The sequence below is a fragment of the Ochotona princeps genome, chromosome 1, assembly GCF_030435755.1.
Source record: "Ochotona princeps isolate mOchPri1 chromosome 1, mOchPri1.hap1, whole genome shotgun sequence".
Lineage (NCBI taxonomy): Eukaryota > Metazoa > Chordata > Mammalia > Lagomorpha > Ochotonidae > Ochotona > Ochotona princeps.
The window spans coordinates 45,174,931-45,181,287 of record NC_080832.1 but is presented as its reverse complement, the minus strand read 5'-3'; positions in this window follow the sequence as shown (position 1 = coordinate 45,181,287).

Here is a 6,357-nt window from a genome sequence, read left to right as displayed (position 1 = left end):
TTTAAAAAAGTAGAGTAGCCAGAACTTGAATTGATGCCCAAAAGGAGACTGCTGATGCTTAGCCGGCCTGTCACGAAGCTGGCCCCACACTCCTTGTGGCAATCTGGATCAGATGTCGCTCCTTGACAATGATCATTTAGCCGTTGTCTTCTCTGTTTCGATTCTTGCTAGGCGTTCGAATCATGCACTGCTTCTAAAGGTCCAACACAGGGCGTGGCCTAGCGGCTAATGTCCTCGCCTTGTACGCCCCGGGATCCCATATGGGCGCCGGTTCTAATCCCGGCAGCTCCACTTCCCATCCAGCTCCCTGCTTGTGGCCTGGGAAAGCAGTTGAGGACAGCCCAATGCATTGGGACACTGCACCCGCGTGGGAGACCCGGAAGAGGTTCCAGGTTCCCGGCATTGGATCGGTGCGCACCGGCCCGTTGCGGCTCACTTGGGGAGTGAAATCGTGTTTTATGGTGGTTTGTGAAGGGAGTACTTTTTCACTATCGAAGTGTTTATTCAGATTGAAAAACTTCCCTGGACTTAGCTTTGGAAAATTACATTTTTTTAGAAAACATTTCAAATTTCTTCCTGTAGAATTCAGCAAAGTAGTCTTACTGTTTGTTCTTTTATGACCCCCCCCCCCCTTATTTGACGTTTTCTATTTTTTCCTTTATAAACAGTTTACCCAGGAGCTTACTTTATTGCTCTCAGAAGTCAGATACTACCCAGTTGTTTCCGGTCTAACCCAGAACTTCAAGCGTGGTGAGGATGAAGCTGCCCAAAGGCCACAAATATCCGTGCTGCAGCCATACTTCTTCAAGCACATGGGGGCTGTAGGCACACTGCACTGGCTAGTTTATCCTGTAATGGTTTGTCCGGGAGAGAGGCGAAGGAAATGACTACAAGCTAAGGACCCGTCAACCTACTAGGCAACTTGTTTTTGCAGTCTCTTTTCATCTGAATACATAAAAAGGATTTGCGAAGTTTAAATTCAGCTCAAGTTTTTAAAGATATCAAAACTGTGTCAAGTCTAGGCTCTGTAAAACCTCATACCACTTAGGAAAAGAAAAATAATAATGATTAGGGGAAGACTGAAAGGTTAACCATTTCATCACTTGATTTCTTTTTCCCGTTGCGACTTATTTAGGCAGAATTCGGAGGAGCTGGGTTCTGACACTGTGATTCTGGACATATGATACTTTTTAGTCACCGTCACAATAACAGAATTTTATTTGATGATCTTCAAAAAGTCTTCCAGCTGTAGTAATTTAGTAAGCATTATTTTTGGACTATGTTGCCCCCTGCTGGTACTTTGCTAAATTACATTTTCTAAAAACTATTTGATTTGATCTTTTATTTTCTTTCCTTATTATTGCCCACTAATCTAATTTTCTACCCTGTATCTAGAGGTCTTTGATTTTAAAAAATACTCTGTAATGTAGACTTTAAAATTTTGCTGTTCAGTGGCAGATGTGATGATCCTAGCGGCTCATCCTCTACCTCCAGGGCTGGGATGCAATACAGGCGCCAGTTCGTGTCCTGGCTGCTCCACTTTCCATCCGGCTCCCTGCTTGTGGCCTGGGAAAGCAGAGTAGGAAGGCCTAAATCCTTGGAATCCTGCACCTGCATGGGAAACCCAGAAGAAACTTCTGAGTCCTGACTTCAGATTCTCAGCTCTAACCATTATGGCCATTTGGGGAGTGAACTAGTACATCAAAGATCTGTCTCCTTCTCTTTGTAAATCTACCTTTCTAATAAGAATAGATAAATCTTTAAAAAGAAAAGATTTTGCTGTCCTAGTTTCTTTGAAAATTCTGCTGCTCCCTGATGGACTTTCATAATTTCCTATGGTTCAGTTTTCACTTTATGTGTTTCAGGGTAAACAGATTTATGCAAGATTAAAATTACCTTAATGGCAGATTAATTAATGATTTACTTAACTTTATTCCTAATAATTTTTGTCTTATACTTTATCTTATATTAATAGATCAGCCTTTCTTCGGAGAAAATACACAGTGAATCTTTTTTTCTCCATTTTAAAATTTGTGTGTCATTATGGCTTAAGTCTGTTCCTTATAAACATATTGATGGCTTATTCTTTTTAAAGATTTGTTTATTTTTATTGGAAAGGCAGATATACATGGAGGAGGAGAGACAGAGAGGAAGATCTTCTGTCTGTTGATTCACTCCCCAAGTAGCCACAACGGCTGGAGTTGAGCTGACTGGAAGCTAGGAGCTAGGAGCCTCCTCTGGTCCTCCCACACAGATGCGGTGTCCCAAGGCTTTCAGCCGTCCTTGACTGCTTTCCCAGGCCACAAACAAGGAGCTGGATGGGAATTGGGACTAGCAGGATATGAACTGGCGCCCATATGGGATTCTGGTGCGTGCAAGGTGAGGACTTAAGCTCCTAGGTTACCGTGCTGGGCCCTGATGGTTTATTTAATGAGTTGAATCCTTGGTCAAACACTCAAACCCAACTCTAAAGACAGGTGTTTAGCACAGTAGCTGAGGCACTAGGTAGCTTAGGATGCCTTTATCGAAATGCCTGCTTAGAGTCCTGGCTCTGCTTCTAACTCAGCTTCCTACTCATGTGCACCCTAGGAAGGCAGATGCTGGCCCAAGGGCTCTCTGGGTCCTCAACACCCATAGGAAACTAAGTTGGAGTTCCTCTCTCAGCTTTGGCCTGATCCAGCTCTGACAGTGGTGGGCTCTCTGTCCTTTCAAATAAAATCAAATTAGTTTTAAAACACCATTCTACTATTCCTTAGGCTTTTGTAACAATATGCTAAATCTTAGATTTGGGACATATAGTATCAGGCAGCACATCCCTAGCCAGGCTTTGCTGGTATACACTATGTGCTTGGCAGCAGAGTGGATGGGGGCTGCCAACTACGTTGCAGCCTCCATAGCACACACAAAGTGCTATACCTTCTAAGTGGTGGGAGGGCTACTCTTGCAAAATCAAAGGGTCCAGTATGGACAGCCAGTATTTTTAAAGGCACTCATGCATACAGTTCTCACTGTGGTGTGTTTCAAGGTTCTAAGTTTTTCCCAATCAGGGCCCTGAGGTTCACAAAATAGATCTTTGCTGAACATTGAAACCTCTAAAATGGTAACTTCTAAAACCGCCACATTCAGCCAAAAGCTCAGCTATTTGATATCTGCAGCAGACAGATCTCCTTGAAAGTCCACTTGGAGTCTCCTAGGCCAAGCAGTGTAATTTATTATAAACAATCAATTCTGGTGGGCACTCTCCCCGCACCTCCCCCACCCCAGTATCTGTATTACTGATCCTCCTGGAGAATTCCCTTTAAAGGAATTTTTCCCCAAGTTAGCACTTGTGTCTCAGATCTTCAACATTGCCTTCAAAGTGAATAATACACTAGAACTCAAAAACTAAACTCTGTACTATGTATTTTAGAAAAAAATAAATATGTACTATGAGAAAAACAGGAAGCAGAGTTATCAAGAGGAAGACACATGGCAAAGTCTAGAGGAAGCTTTCATAAGCTTCTTCCAGTAGTCTCACAAAAGTGACTACAAACGTGATCCCTCCTATAATCATGTTATGGCGCTTTCCATCAGGGGAGCCTGCCTAATTGAGCTAGGAATCTAGATTATTGTGGGGTCAGTAATGTAGTTACTCTTTGCCTAACAAGTACTAAAAAGTGTAGAAAAGCAAGCAATCAAACTAAATCCTATTATTTGGACAAAAATTTGGGGCGTAACAAGCCACCCTTGTTAGTAGGGAATGGTGGGGATACTCATGAAATCCAAGTTCCTGGACACTAGCCAAAGGCAAATATTCTAAGACATATGTAAGAAAAACAGGTCCAAGTCAGCTGTGCAAGCTCTTCTCTGTAGACAGTTCATAAAATCAGCAACTGCACTGGCTATGTACTTTGCCAAGTACCTGTCAGCACATCAACCTCTATCTCCTCCCACCCTCTGGCTGGCAGATGAGTTAACTCAGATCTCACTACTGGACTACTTGTATTACATCTGAGTCCTCCAAAAAGCAGACATCAATATCCAGGAGGGATCCTCTACAACAGTTTATTAAGAGCAAGGCTGCTTAGCAGAAATAGGCAGAGAACTGGATACTGACAGCAACAAGCCCACAGTGCGGACAGGATTCTGGGAAATTAAAAGGAGTTACAAAAGTTGGGTGAAAGTAACTCAGACATTAGTGCAGCTCTAAAGAAGTTTGGCCAGACCACCAGGGAGTCTTGCAATCAATGTTCAGGAATCACATATCCCGATCAGGACCAGCCATTGGTTGGCAGCAGCACAGACCAACAGTCAAAACTTGGGATGGATTCCAGAGCCTGCCGGCTGAGCCTCCAGCCAGCTATGCCTCCTCCTGCTGGAGATCCGAGATGCCTCCCATGGTCACCACCACAGTGGTTATGGCTCTCAAAATCCACCTGAAAAAGATTTGTGGTCAGACATACTATTTAGCACCAACAGTACGTAATAATTTATAATAAAGAGCTTTTATTTAAAATAAATAAAAAGCTAATTATGCATCCACCTCAAACACAACACTGATTAATAATGAAAATGCAAGTCACTTTTTAATTTCATAAACTGAATAATAGACTATTGCAGTGAAGTCTGGGGAAATGACTCCCCCAACTCGCTACCAAATAATTTGGTGAATTGGGAGCATCAACAAACACACAGAAAACTTGCATGTATCAGCACCAAGACAATGCTAGCCAACGATGATGAAACATCTAAACATTCACAACTCAGAGTGGTTTCTAAAATACACCAACTTAAAAGGGTTTCCCAGAAGATGAAAGACAGAACAAATTGATCAACTACCCCAGCCAAGTGTTGGCAGTGAATACTTGGGCAAACAGAGACTCTATGGTGGACTGTGTCAGCAAGAGGATTCTGGAGAGATTTCAATGTGATTGGAGTGATGAGATCGGCAGCAATTCAGAACTGTTGAACTATCAAAACCACTTGAGCAGGACCCTCGGAGCATGCCCCACATCGGGCACCCTGAGATGGTTGGAAGGCTGGGTGTGGCTTCTCCCCTTATTTTCCCCTTCCCTCAGATACAAGGAAAAAAGATTGTAGAAAAAAGATGGTCTCACCCACTTTCCTCTAGCCCTTGACCCTTCGCATCATAATCAATTATATAAAACTCATTAAAAAAAGTTTCCTAAAAATTAAATTACCTATAATTTGGGAACTTATAAATTATATCATCTATATATACAGATATCTATATCTATGTGTTAAAACTGAAAGAATACCTTACTAAATAATATGTAACATGATTGATTTCCACTTTATTTCTTTTTAATTAAGGTTGCCTTCGTAAGTAACAACGGCTTCCACTATTTGAAACACAACATGAAGCCAAAGAGATCAAGATTTCTGCTCTTTGCTTTGACTAGAACACTGGTCTCACGGTTGTTCTCCAGCTGTTTTCCCACCAGTAAGTTTCTAACACATACGAAACGGTTCTTAGGTCAGTTAATTCCCAGGGAGTACGCAGCAACGCTCTGCTATGCATGGACTTTATGACATGCTGGCACAAATAACAAAGCTGCTTAAAATGTACAAAGAAAATCAAATATTTAGTGAAAAACAGATGTGTGTTTAAAAAATGAGATCAGTACCATTTTAATGTAGAAGATGTCACTTTTATTTACACACTAATAAAAAAATATTAAATCCAACTAGATATAATACATTTGGCACAAATCCTATAGATTTGCAGCCAACTCTATGTGGAAGACTGGTTAGGTGGGATAGCTTACATAATGAGGGTATCAAATAATGTGAAACTGACACTTGAATCACTGTTATCTTTTTGTTTCTAAACATCAAAACAAAGTCCACTGTGGTAGGGCAAAAACCCAGCAACATAAACAACTTTTGATAGCTGCTTGTTTATAATTTTCAAAACCCACAGAATTTTCATTTTTAAAAATCTATTTTAGTCTCATAATCCAATGTTGCTTTTCCATTATATTTATAAGAAATAATAATGAAGCTTAACATACATTATCACAATCCTCAGATTTTACTGAAAATGTCTAAACTCTTCCGTGTACATATTTTTCTCCCACTTTTACCTTGCAATGACTTTGCTAATCCCTTCCTTATCTGTATTTTTCACGGTGACATGAGCTTCTGCCCAGTAAATGAGAATATGTAAAACTGGTTCCCACTTACAGTTTTGGACGTCTGCAATTCTGGTTCATCCCCAAAGGATGCATATTCTGAAGTGACCTTTTACCTAGGGACCGTCTAACCCCGTGGAGGGGTTACACAGCGGAGCAACAGCGCTCTGTTGAATGCTTGCAGACCAATACGAAACAGCAACAAAAAGGAAACTACACTGGG